The sequence below is a fragment of the Heteronotia binoei genome, chromosome 21 (genome assembly GCF_032191835.1).
Source record: "Heteronotia binoei isolate CCM8104 ecotype False Entrance Well chromosome 21, APGP_CSIRO_Hbin_v1, whole genome shotgun sequence".
NCBI lineage: Eukaryota > Metazoa > Chordata > Lepidosauria > Squamata > Gekkonidae > Heteronotia > Heteronotia binoei.
The window spans coordinates 79,426,462-79,440,631 of record NC_083243.1 but is presented as its reverse complement, the minus strand read 5'-3'; the positions used below and the strand labels follow the sequence as shown (position 1 = coordinate 79,440,631).

The following is a 14,170-nucleotide window of genomic DNA, read 5'->3' as shown; positions in this document are numbered from 1 at the left end:
CTGCACTTTTTCCAATGCTATAATATCCTTTTTGAGGTGCGGCGACCAGAACTGCACACAGTACTCCAAATGCGACCACACCTTCGATTTATACAGGGGCATTATGATACTGGCTGATTTGTTTTCAATTCCCTTCCTAATAATTCCCAGCATGGCGTTGGCCTTTTTTATTGCAAACGCACACTGTCTTGACATTTTCAGTGAGTTATCTACCACGACCCCAAGATCTTTCTCTTGGTCAGTCTCTGCCAGTTCACACCCCATCAACTTGTATTTGTAGCTGGGATTCTTGGCCCCAATGTGCATTACTTTGCACTTGGCCACATTGAACTGCATCTGCCACGTTGACGCCCACTCACCCAGCCTCAACAGATCCCTTTGGAGTTCCTCACAATCCTCTCTGGTTCTCACTACCCTGAACAATTTAGTGTCATCCGCAAACTTGGCCACTTCACTGCTCACTCCCAACTCTAAATCATTTATGAACAAGTTAAAGAGCATGGGACCCAGTACTGAGCCCTGCGGCACCCCACTGCTTACCTTCCTCCATTGCGAAGACTGCCCATTTATACTCACTCTCTGCTTTCTATTACTCAGCCAGTTTTTGATCCACGAGAGGACCTGTCCTTTTACTCCATGACTCAAGCTTTCTGGAAGTCAAGGTAAACAACATCTATCGGGTCTCCTTTGTCCACATGCTTGTTCACCCCCTCAAAGAAATGTAACAGGTTAGTGAGGCAAGATCTTCCCTTGCAGAACCCATGCTGAGTCTTTCTCAATAACCCGTGTTCATCAATGTGCCTACTCATTCTGTCCTTGATAATGCTTTCTACCAACTTTCCCGGTATTGAAGTCAGACTGACTGGCCTGTAATTTCCCGGATCTCCTCTGGAACCCTTTTTAAAGATGGGGTGACATTTGCTACCTTCCAGTCCTCAGGAACGGAGGCAGATATCAATGAAAGATTAGAGATTTTTGTCAAAAGATCCATAAGTTCAACTTTGAGTTCTTTCAGAACTCTCAGATGTATGCCATCCGGACCCGGTGACTTATTAGTTTTTAATTTGTCTATAAGTTGTAGGACCTCCTCTCTTGTCACCTCAATCTGACTCAGGTCTTTCAACACCCCTTCCAAAATTAGTGGTTCTGGGGCGGGCAAAAAGTTCTCATCTTCCACAGTGAAGACAGAGGCAAAAAATTCATTCAGCTTCTCAGCCATTTCCCTATCCTCCTTCAGTAATCCTTTTACCCCATGGTCATCCAAGGGCCCCACTGCCTCCCTGGCTGGTTTCCTACTTCTAATATATTTGAAGAAATATAGGACAAAAATGTGTGAGCTGGAGTCTAAAAATCTGTGAGCTAGCTCACGCTAACTCAGCTTAAAGGGAACACTGGTAGCATGCAAACAGAAAGATGTGAAGGCCTAGGGAGGAAAATAGGTTAAAAAAATTAGAAGCATTGCGGTAAAACATACAAAATGTTTCTTTCTTTGAAATGAGTTAAATGCTTTTTAAGATGAGGTTTTACTGAAAATGTAGTCTGAGGACCCCCCATCCCTCAATTTTTCCATTAGAAATACTGGAAGATCTTAGTGCTGAAAAAATACTCATGTGAAATAGATTTTTGTTTTGGAATTATTACACTAACCAAAGGAGGAGGGCTGAACTAAAAACCTTCAAGAAACTCCTCTAGTAGTCTCATAAAATGGGAACATGCTTTTGTAAAAGAGTAGAAAGGCCTCACTTCCAGTTTGTTAGAGTAACATTACTTTTTTTCTTACAGTAAACATTAGCAAGGCCTCATTACAATCTACAGAATTAGGAGGCTTCAAAATGCTAAATCTCGTAATCCATGTCCAAAGGCATTTTACATTTAATGTATCCATGTGTACAGATCAGGGGGAAACAATAAGAATAAGGCATGAGATAAAATTCAAACCTGATCATTCATTTAAAATAAAACTAAACAATTAAGATTTCCTGAGTCTATTTAATGCTGTTGAGTACTTATAAAGTTCCTCAGCTTAAACTTCTTTCCCTTGCATACTTAAGGAAAACCTCAACATATCTGCAGCTACATTTGGCTACATCAAATTTCTCTCTTTTCAAAGAAAAGACACAATGACATCTTAGTGCATTCTCAGCCCATGCTGCTTTATTGCTAAAAATTGTATACAGGTGCAGAGTTTCCAAGTTCATTTTTTAACATTATTGTTTACAGTGTCAAAATAATAAATTTTATTATCCCTCCCCCAAGATGCATAGATATAAAAGCAAGCTGCCTTCTGGAAAACTTCAGATATATACAGGGGTAGGTTTAGGTTTCAGTACTATTACATAACCTGTACAATGAACTAAATGGTTTGCAGTGTGGCCTATACTTTCCCCATCTTTTTTGTACTCGGGGAAGTTGAAGTGTACACCCATTCCTTAGATTTAGGCCCCCCCACCCAAAAGTAGCATTCCTAGCATTTGGTTTTCAACTACCCTTTTATCTTTTCTACATGTCTTCCATGCATTTTTAAGTTCCAGTAGGATAGCCACGTTAAGTCTGTTGTAGCTACATTAAAAAGCTGCGGAAGCTTAAGAGTCACTTATTCTAAGATAACCTGCCATGTAGTGGACTGTAGCCCATGAAAACGTGTTCCATCATAAACCTGTTAGTCTTTAGGATGCCACAAGATTCCTTTGTTTTTACATACTTCCCAGGACACTTGACAGTAATTTGTTCCTTAGAAGGATGAAATTAACTTTGCCACCTATGGCTGTACTATCTGTGCTTACAACTTTAAAAAGGAGAATATTGATGGAATAGACCACAGTATCATAATTTATTTTGCCCGTAGAATGCAATCAGAGGGGCAGCCAAGCTTATGTTGATGCCATAAAGCCTAAAATAATAACTCCAACAGTCAAACATTTGACAGCTATTTACTGACAATGGCAGTTAAAAAATATGGCCTCAACAACAAGCTAGAAATGTATGTGATTTCTAAAAAGAAAAACCCTATTACTTAGCATAAAAACTATTAGTTACCCCCTTCAGAATCAGCTGAAAAATGTTAGGGTTTCTTTCAGGCAGCACCTTCATATTTTTAAAGTCATTTTTCAGTTTAAACTTTGTTTCAATAACTTTTTAAAAAGAATCTGCTCTTTCACAATTTAGAGAATATACATTTGCAACCCGTGAAGTATAGCTGGTTTGTAAAAATTAGGGATCCAACACTGACTTTTGTAACTGAACAAAACTAGGAAAAAATAAAAGCTCACTGCTACTTATTCCCTGGCAGATCTAAAGATACTACCTTTACTAGCATGCTTTAATATAAGCATGTGTCAGAATTTAAGCCACATAAAAATTCCAATTTTCAGATTAATTTTTGTACCATTGTTACTGGCATAAAACCAGTTCACCTAGATTTAGCTGCTCAGATGGTTACAGAAACATGAAAACACCACCTGCCCTTAAAATCTATTCAACCCCTGAAAAGTATAGATTGCTTATTGATTTCATTCATCTCCTGTACAGGCTGTGGACTAAGGTTCCTGTTCCTTCTCCCTACTACCTAAACAATCCCCTACTACTTAGACTTTTTTGGGTTTAACCTGTTCCCCCCCCCCCCACTCTGAAACTCTGCACCTTTCTATTTGTACAACTGCAGTAGAAAAGAAACCCATCTTACCACCAACCTTGTCAGTTTATGCCCTGGCCTTATGCAGGCACAGGGGATCCCTGAACTTGGCAAGAGGTAAATAGGGCTTTGTTCTGCTGATTCTTCTTTCCAATACACAGTTTTGGTGTCATGCTTCTTCCCTTATTTATAGACTCTGCCCCTTTTCTAAAGGGGTAGTATGTTTTCTAAAAACAAAATCTGAGAATCAAAGCAGTAAATTCAAGCTATTGGTATATTAGTTCCTATTGCTTCATTATGTATAAATGCATATTTCAATTTACTGATAGTAACTATAACACTAGACATCTTAATCATGCATAATTAGAATACTAGCTCTATAAAAGACTTGGTTTGTGAGTCTGTGTGCTTGTGCCACTGTTCACTTTCCTATGCAAGTTCTCCATTCTGAAGGCTCCACAAGCCAAATTGCCTTCTACTGTGTTTAGTAAACACCTGTTCTGTATGGAGGAACAGATAAATTGCACCACCATCTGATACTAAAGAACTGCTAAGCTTTGTGGAGCATTATATTGTGCTGTAACTTGCAGACTTTTGAGAATTCCACATAAAACCTACTAGCAAGCGCTTCAAAAAGCCTCCATCTCACCTATTCTCCTACACCACCATTAAGTCAACTCCTCTCCCCATCTTTATATTTAGGGAATGTTCATTCTGGGGACCTCTTCCCATGATGACATAAAGCCATCTGCTCTCCTGGTTCCAGTCAAATGATACCTTTAACACAAGGAATTCTTTCCTGCATCCTGGTGAAGAGACCCTAATAAGTTTTTATTCCTTGAGACTACTTTGGGTTGGAGAAAGAGTCTACCCATCTCTGCTGATTTTGAGAAAGGAAGAACTCATTGCCTCTCTATAGGAAGAGGACACAGTGTTTTTATCCTCTAATTCCCAGCATATGCATACAGATATCTGTACTGAAAACCTATTTTTGAGACACCCATGTATGCTTTTCCCCTCAATATTGTGCTTGGAGTTCCACTAAACTTACTGTTTCTAAACTGAAAAGCTAAGAAAAGGACAATTTGTCTAAAATGAAGTCTAGTAAGAACAGTTTCACCATATAAGATTGCAGCTGGAGCCAAGGCAAGACTGAGTGTCATATACCAGCTCACACAGATAAACTCTCTCACACAAAGAATGTGCTTTCAATGAAATTTCAATATTAAGTTAAAGGATGATGATTGGAAAATCTTAACAAAACAAAATCCAAGTCCTGCTTAAATACCTCAAAGAGAATGTAGGGGGAAAAGGGATCCCCCTGATTATCTACTTACAGGGAGGAAAGTTTCCGTATTCCATCTTCAAGACCTTAAAATGCCATAGCCAGTGAGTTTTATTTAGCTATTTGAATGCTCTGAAGAATAATGTCCCTCATTTTTCCATATCTAGGCTGCTGCTAGTCAGCCAAGCATCTTCAAGGACACAATTGTATGCATTCTGACTAGACTTCTTAGTAGCACCAATAAGCCATGGCAGCAAACCTTGCAGTTAAGCGACTCACATATCTGAGCTTTGGATACCCACTTTCCATTATGATTAAATTGGGCAGTGGCCATTAAAGCAGTTTAGCACCAGTTTTGCAGACAGGGAACAGTACTCACAACCAACTGTTCAGATGATTTAAAGCAATGCAAGTTCTACAGTCACTGCAGTGATACTTCTCCAGGATTCTGTAAGTGTATTCAGAAGAACCACATGACTAATTAAATGCAAATAATTTCTTTATCTAATCTAGCCTTATGAATTTTTCTTGCAAGATTAAGTTTTCTATATATTTTATTATATAAGCAAAAGAGTTACACAAACTTTGTTGATTTTATGTATAGAACAAATTTTCTTGACTTATATGAAATTTTAAAAATATTCCCATATAAAAGTATATGGATAGGGCTTTGACAGTACAACTGTGCATTCCCTTTTTAAACAGGAACTTTCTTCATCCAATCAGAAAGTTAAGCTGCTGGTAGCCAATGGGTATCTGAAGAACATAAGAGAAGCCATGTTGGATCTCTCATACTTTAAATATGCAAGGCCATATTGTTTCTGTATACACTTTCACTGACAAATCTGCTCTGGTCTACATACTTCAGCTGAATTCTGCTTAAAGCAGAACTGCGTTTACAGCTTCCATGTTTTTCAGTATGCAAGTACATATTAGAGTGACCTGCACTGTAAAGAGGTATGAATTGCAAATGATTTCTAGGATAGTGGGGAAAGGGGCGGAAAGAAGGATTGCCAGGCACACTGGATTACTATACCTTATTTTCCCATTTCCTAGTCTAAGTGTAGCTTTGTAAAACTAAGTGAAAATGTAGCAGATTTGAAAAAAATATAGCAAAGCACATGTCAGGCATCCACAAGCATTTTAAAAGACGTATCAAGGTGTTCTGTATTTTGCTCAGTTTCATAAAAATAGTCAACTCCAAACAGTTTCCATGGTCAAGTGTCCCAAATTACACATCTGAGTAAAACCTAGTCTTGTTCACATGCTCGGAAGAGTTTCCTTTCATTCCAGCGGTAAGCATTAACTACATGCTATATACAGACAAGCAGAATAAGGGTTCAGCTAACCCTTGATGAACAATCAATTCTGAAAAACCAAACGTCTACTGAGGAGTTTATACTGGACCATCTAACTGCAGCATTCAAATGACAGGAGAAGAATATTCTAATTTTTTTTAAAAAGCTCCCATCTCATCAAGCAACTCCCCGCACCACAGAGCGCCACAAACCTATTTGGTTGGTACCATTTATTCTACTGTACAATTCTTGCTAATGCAAGTTAATTCCTATTACATGCAAACAGTTATTGCTACTAAAGTTCTATTTATTAAGTCATCTTATGGCTTTATTTGCATCAGGGATTCTTCCCCCTACATACTGTGCTATTTTGCATTCCAGTTTCAGAGGTATTTTTCCATCAATTGTTTCTTCCGAACACTAAAACTACTTCATTCAGTGGCACAGATATTTGTTCACAACAGAACCTTGACCAAGCACAGGTTCTCACAGCTCATCTGTAAAAGACCCACCTTCCCAATGTTTATGACAGAACAGGCAGAGACCTTTACAAGTAAAGCTAACTTTACAAGGATCCCTTGCATTGCAGTTAATTATATATTTCCTATTAATTTTACGCAATCCACTCAGAATGAGAAATTTATCCTCCCCACCCCCCAATCCCCAAGGTGGCCATTTACAGTACAAGAACAAGAAAAAAATGCAGTATGTATCTTCTTTAAGCTAGGAGCAGGACTTCTTTTCAGACAAACAAACAAAAACCCTGGAAAGAGAAGCAAGGCAGCTCAAACAACAGAACTTTATAACACCACATTAATGGCTTAAATCAATGCAAGAGGACAGTAGGCAAAAGTTACCTACTTAGAGCTACATTTCCAAGCAAAGGAGAGACACTGTGGGAACAGAAACAGCTGCAGTACCAGTAACGGCATTCCAATACTTAGGATTACCTGCAACTTTATACAAGTGCTTCTCTTGCATTGTTTTAATAATGGACTGCACTATTACATTTTATATTTTAAACTATACTAGTAGTTCTACCATTCTAATGTAATTACAAAATTCTTGATCAACAGATACAGTTATGTTCCTAAAACGGGCCACTGGGGCACATGTGCAGCTAGTGAATAACTGCTTTAAAGTACATAAGCTGATCTGTATGGGAAATACAGCATTTGACTCAATATGCAAAGGAATGTTTTACTAGAACATGCAACAGGAGGAATTACTGATCATCTTATTCCAGTAGTAGAACTTTTAGCGCAGGGGTCCTCAGTCTTTGAGCTTGTGGGCACCTTTGGAATTCTGACACAGAATGGCCGCCAGAGGAGATGGAGCCAACCGCAAAAGTGGTGCTGCCAGAAGTAAGCTACACACACAGAAGGAGCCCAAGCCCAGGGGAAAATTGGGTTTTTAAAAATACACCAGGCGAAGAGGACTGAGAAAGAATAAAACTAACACTGGTGGCTGGTGCCACTGAAATGGCATTATTTCAATCTGCTCAGCCAATCAGAAATCCTGTTGGGCAAGTGATTGACCCGGCACATGCGCTTTCTAACATAATTTAGTGGGCACAAGGAAAGGCACCATGTTGGGGACTCCTATTTTAGAGTACAACTGATCAGTGGACTTCTCCATTAAAGCAAGCCATAAAGTCCTTTCCTGAAGACTGCCACTGAAGTCTGGATTTTACCTTTAGTTCATTTCAAATATCACTAAAATGTACTTGGCTGCATGCAAGTATAACTTCCACATAATTTCAAACTCACATTACTGGTTTATACCATAGTTTCTGCAACCACTGCCTAGAAAAGATGCTGTATCTTTAGATTATGAACATAATTCTGTCTGTTTCTTATTAGTTACATCACCAGTGGTTTGTCACTCTGAAATTGTAAAAAAAATTACTACTAGGTTCATGCACTGATCCTAACATGGCACTACAGTTTTGCTACAAAGCACTAATGCTTATGGAACTATACACATCTCAAAATGGAAGACATTGGTGATTTTGTTGTTCTCAAACAACTTGTAACTTTTGTCCACAAGTATTAAAATATATTTATATGTATATATATTATACTATTGCACATGCCCATATTTGTTTAATCTTTCATATGGAAAGGTTTCCTGCCGACATGGAGAAACAGATGCAGACGAAAATATAAAACCAAGAGATTAAGGCAGTATTGCCTTTGCACAGTACGATTAAGATGCTACAGGACAAGTACTGCAATGGGGTTTCCTGCATATGCACAGGCTTTCCCCCCAGGACTTCAACTTCAATTCTAATATGGCCCTATTGTGCACACATATATTCATGGTTAGAAAAAGGCCTAGAGGGAAAAGGGAGGAAGGATTCTTTTACTGAAGGTTTGCATGACCAATACTGATCCTCAGTTGTATTAATTGTGAACCGATGTGATAAAATCCAGGGCTTTTTTCCTGCAGGATTCCACAGGAGTGGCGCTCCGCCTGGGCTGGCCAGGATTCCAGCTGGCCCAACCTGCCATGTGCTCCCAAGGCCAGGGGGTGTGGCCTAATATGCAAATGAACTCCTGCTGGGCTTTTTCTACAAAAAAAGCACTGATAAAACCTCTAAATAACCTCATCCTGTGACAGCCTATAGTATCAGAAAAAATATTTCTGATGTTAAATGACAACTTGGAGTTTGCAGACAAGTCAACAAGCCATCACAATGCTGGATGCATTTAAATTTTCAATTTCAGGGCTGTACAGAATAGTTTTCTTACCAATTAGAAGACCTTGCACCTAAAACCCCACTGAATTCAACAATAATTCCTGTTCAGAATATCCTTAAATCATACCAATTACCTAATAATATTTTATCTGGATTCCAAAGTACTTTTAAAAATGTCACTCTCAATGATAAGCATAACAATTTTTTTGTGCTGGGCAAAAGAGCCAACTTATGTTCTGCTGTTTTACAATGTCGTATTCCAACCTTTTTCTCAGATTGATAAAGGATTAAAAATTCCCTTGCATTTTGTATTATGGAAATCGCACACAATGCCAATGGATAAGCCAATACAAGTGCTTAGTTAATGGTATGGTCCATTTATTCATGTCCATGCCAGAAAATAATGCCCTTGCTATCTATCACCAGATGCTAGGCTATTCTAAGAATTTTTGTTAGCCAATATTGACAGTTATTACAAAACATATCACCATTTAAATCCCGATAAGGGATTTTTAATCATCTGGCAAACCTGTTCTAAATTCACATTTAATAAGTAAGGTGCACTACTGAGGGCTCCAGGTTCAGCATAAATAGATAAGACCTTTATACCAGGAAGCCACCAATCCTGGCAATTATCTATTATCCTGTGCTAAAGCAAAATGTCCCATAAAAGTCACACACAGACAATAAAGAATCCTGTGTAAACTTGTTAAAATCACAACTTCCACCTTAACTGCAAGTGGAGACACCAAAGGAAGCAGTGAAGAAGCCCTTCTTGAGTGTGTCTAGCCTTTGTTCATCTAAGTGGTGGATAATTTCACATATATTTTTTCACTATCACATTTGTTCCCTCTGGGGTAAAAACTTGAACTGGAGAAACCTATTGCTCATTTTGCTGCTAAATTCTGTAGGGACAAATGGAGATGCTGCTTAACCCCTCCACCCCCCCCCCATTCCTCTCAGCTTGCTTGCATGTACTTTTAATCAGAGCTTCACCTTGAGAAGGGATTTGTCAGAATAGCAGCAACATCTCCTTTCCAGCAAATATGTAGATGTAAACATGCAGATTTGTTGGGTTTCTTTAAAAACAAGGATGCACTCAGACAGTGGACAAAATGCCAATCAGTTTCTTTGCACAAGCTGCTAAAGACAGCAACATTAAGACGGTTTTCTATAAATCGGTAACTTTTAAGGGCTGAAAAATCCCAGCTGAGGTATTTTTCAGAGAGTATTTTAAGATTCCTCACTTTAGAGAACACATACATCCTAGTTAGCCTACCACAACTTTTCATGTTGAAAGACTGGCATTATGTTCATAAGACTCATCAGTTTGCTAGATTCTCCAAGGTTATGTAGAGAGTTGACAGTTAACCAAGGTATTTTGAAAAGAGGTAAAAAATACCAATCAGTACTGTCTTTTGCCAGTGCCTGTATGCACAATCTCTTCTAGACAACAGAAACTCCTGAGCAAAGACCTAGTGAAGTTGACACTTTCTGTGAAATGTAAGCTATTCATTTCAGTTGTTTTGCAAGAACTTCATATGTCAAATGTTGAAGAGCTGGACCAGAAACAGAGCAGGGGTTCTTCATTTTCTTTCATGGAGATGACTTCTTTCATCACAAGTAATTTCCTGAACAGATGATGCTTCAAGATCAGACTTGGCTGCATCCACCATAAAGGTCCTGAGAATAACAACAATAACAATGTAACTAAACTGAAGTTCATTTTCATACAACACTATATGCATAACCATTTTATTGAGCTCAGCTTTTGTGTTAAAAACTGGAAGATGATCCTTATTTTTCTCCCTTAAAGCATGCTAATCATAGCAAAGTTGCTGCCCACTCTGTCAGCTTTCACACACGCAGCCCAGATCATGACATTTCTGAGTATTCTATATATAGGAGAGTAAGCTTATCACATACTGCAGAAATCAATGAAAATCACTGCCAGAGAAGACATGTGGAAAAATAACTGCATACAGAGAAGTGACTACTCTTAGCATAATACTTATTTTGAAATATCAAGCTGTAACAGGAAAAAATCCCCATATGTTATGTAAGAATATAAATCAGTAGTGAAGGCTGAACTGGAGCTCATCTGCCATTATCATTATGGATTCAAGAGACTAGTTTTCCATTTCAGTGATCAATGCCAGTATGATTAATTAAAAAATAGGAGACCTGTACCCAAGTAACAGGGAAAAGTTTCATACAACAAAATGGTGCTTCACAAGAATGCTAGCACTGAAGTTACTAAATGGCTACCACATACCACACTCAGAATACCATGACTTCATGATAGGACTTCCTGCACCCACCTTATCTTAACTGCTTGCCTTAATTGTTATTTTTTTGAGTAGTTATCTTCAAATTCATATTAATGAGGTTTGCTCTTGCACAGAGTCTTGATTCAGAAACCTCTAGAGTTAGCATTTAGACTTGGAGAATTCATGTCCAAGGGGAGGAATCCCATCTTTCCGCTCAGCTCCTTCCAAAACCTAAGACTACACCACAACAAGTTAAAACCACCTGTTGCAGAGAAAGTAAGCAGGTCATGTGAATCTGCAGATAACCATAAAATACCTCAAAAAACCTGCTTGGAGCCTGAAGAGCCATTGCACCAAAGTGCAGAGAAGCAAGACTTCAGGGAGAACAAAGTCTTATGAATCATGGAGGACTTATAAAAGCAGGATTGGTCCAATGTCACACAAGTTAAACTTGAACATCTAGGAGCAGGAGTACGTCTCTGCTACTTGAAGAAAGAAGTAACAAGGCCTATGGAATGAGCCTTGAATCACAACTTAAGTGTATTGCCAGTCTTCTTACTGAAAAGGCAACTGTTCAACCTGTCCCTGCCCTCATGATGCACAGAGGAAGAATAAAGTCATGAATGGTATTATACTGCAATGATAGTTGCCATGGTCCTAGTCTCAAAACCAGCTACATACTTTGATGGACTGTTGTTGTATAAGATGTAAAGACCACCACAGTTTGATCAACCTCCTCAGGAAAGTCGTCACAGTGACAAAATCTATGCCCAGACAAAGTATTGCCATCTCACTGTGCAATGAACTGGAATAATTAAAGGGACCACGGTGGACACAGAACAACACTATACATACAACTATATGTTCTAATATTGCTTACAAAAAAACATAATAAATACTTCAATAGTTATATGAACACTCCATATATTTGCATGCGTTTTTTATTTTTTTAAATAAAAAATCCATATTTTACAGCATAGAAGTAGCTAGTTATAATAATAGATGGATTTTGTGTTGCTACTTCATCAGTATTCTTAATGTTTTCTTGTTGAGCTGTATGTAATAAATATTTATAAATATTTTCCTCTATGAGATCTCATTGCTGCATTGCTTGCATTTTGAAGAGCATTATGCTGATTTTTAAACTGAAGGTTTAGAACCATATGAGAGAAATAAATTGGCTTTCTCCATATAGAAAAGTGCATTGCAACAATGAGTGGTTCCTTTATGAAGCCTCAGAGCTTGTATCCAGTATCCATGGAGAGTTTTCTGGGCAGCTATGAAATGGAAGGCTTTGCACAGGTATTAAAAAAGAGACTGGCTTACTCCTTTATTACATACAGCTAAACAAGAAGACATTAAGAATACTGATGAAGTGGCAACACGAAACGCGTCTGTTATTATAACTAGTTACTAGTATGCTGTATTACTAAACAACAATGAGCTCCGTTGAAAATGGTTATTTTTGTGTGAATGATATTTGCAAATTCCAAAGTATTTTCATAAAAAAGTATGGTAGCCTATATAAATCATAGTTGTTTTGTTTCTTGTAGTATCTCTCTACTGTGACCCCATTATTGTTTTTTTGCCCTTGCCAAGAGCAACAAGTCTCCTGTACTGTCTGGCTGCTTCCCCACTCACCCACATCCCCTCATTTAAATCTTATTTTTTAAAATTTTATTTTAATATTTTGTGACACAACAAGTGATGTCATGCTCCTCTAGTACCCATCATGAACTTTTAGACATTTGTTGAGAATTTTATTTCTATGAAGAGGTTCTGGAACTCTGTTTCCCACATTTCCCAGGAAAAAAAAGCTCTGATTCTCTCTTCCCCACTGCATTCTTCACCCATGCAAAGTAGATTAGGCTGACAATGTGTGACTGGCTCAAGTCACCCAGTGAACTTCACAATGAACTGGGATTTGAACCCAGATCTCCCCAAATCTAGTTAAACATGCAAACTTATTACATCACACTGGCTCTCTGAGTGATGTCTACCTCAGGGTGGCTCGGCGGTGCTGATGTTGTTGGACCTGTCGGCTGCGTTCGACACGGTCGACCATCGGCTACTGACGTGCCGCCTCGCCGACGCGGGGATTCAGGGGTTGGCCTTACAGTGGCTTTCCTCTTTCCTGGAAGGTCGGGGACAAAGGGTCGCAATTGGGGGGGAGCTATCCCGGAGGCGCACACTCGATTGTGGTGTGCCCCAGGGGGCGGTTCTCTCCCCGATGTTATTTAACATCTATATGTGGTGTGCCCCAGGGGGCGGTTCTCTCCCCGATGTTATTTAACATCTATATGCGGCCTCTTGCCCAGATTGCCCTGAAGGTATGGGCTGGGATGTCACCAGTATGCTGATGACACCCAGCTCTATCTACTGATGGATGGCCAACCTGTCTGCGCCCCGGAAAATCTTGACCAGGCATTACGGGCCGTGGCTGAGTGGCTCAGACTGAGTGGGCTGAAGCTAAATCCTACAAAGACAGAGGTCCTTTGCTTGGGTCGCCGCGGCCCGGGGAGGGGGATCTCCCTACCGGCTTTTGACGGTGCGCCGCTGACGGCGGCGGACAGGGTCAAGAGCTTGGGGGTGCTGTTGGAGCCTTCCTTAAAGATGGAGGCTCAGATAGCAGCCGCTGCCAAGTCCGCATTTTTTCATCTTAGGCGGGCAAGGCAGCTGGCCCCCTTTCTGGAACGCGACGACCTAGCAACAGTGATCCATGCTACGGTCACCTCAAGGTTGGACTACTGCAATGCCCTCTACATGGGGCTGCCCTTGTCCCGGAAACTGCAGCTGGTGCAGAATGCCGCGGCCCGGCTGCTATTGGGTCTCCCAAAGTGGGGACACATCCGGCCGGGTCTCCGGATTCTGCACTGGCTTCCAGTGATATACCGAGTCCGGTACAAGGTGCTGGTTATTACCTTTAAAGCCCTATATGGCCTGGGACCTGCCTACCTGAAGGACCGTCTTTCCCCACATGTTCCC

General features: G+C 39.7%; 1 long non-coding RNA gene across 5 annotated transcripts in view; it reads right to left on the bottom strand.

Moving 5' to 3' along the window:
* Nucleotides 1–14,170, bottom strand: part of LOC132590295 (uncharacterized) — a 394,082-nt gene that overhangs the window by 370,070 nt on the left and 9,842 nt on the right. Inside the window, exons 3-4 of one of the 5 annotated variants that reach the window (XR_009556656.1) lie at nucleotides 11,237–11,447; nucleotides 9,273–10,598 (exon numbers count right to left, since the gene is read on the bottom strand). The exons of 1 other annotated variant lie outside the window; for it this stretch is intronic. This is a non-coding gene — a long non-coding RNA (uncharacterized LOC132590295). Of the gene's footprint in view, nucleotides 1–9,272; nucleotides 10,599–11,146; nucleotides 11,157–11,236; nucleotides 11,448–14,170 lie in introns of those variants that run through there. 3 more of the 5 variants (XR_009556655.1, XR_009556657.1, XR_009556659.1) reach the window with 3 other exon arrangements.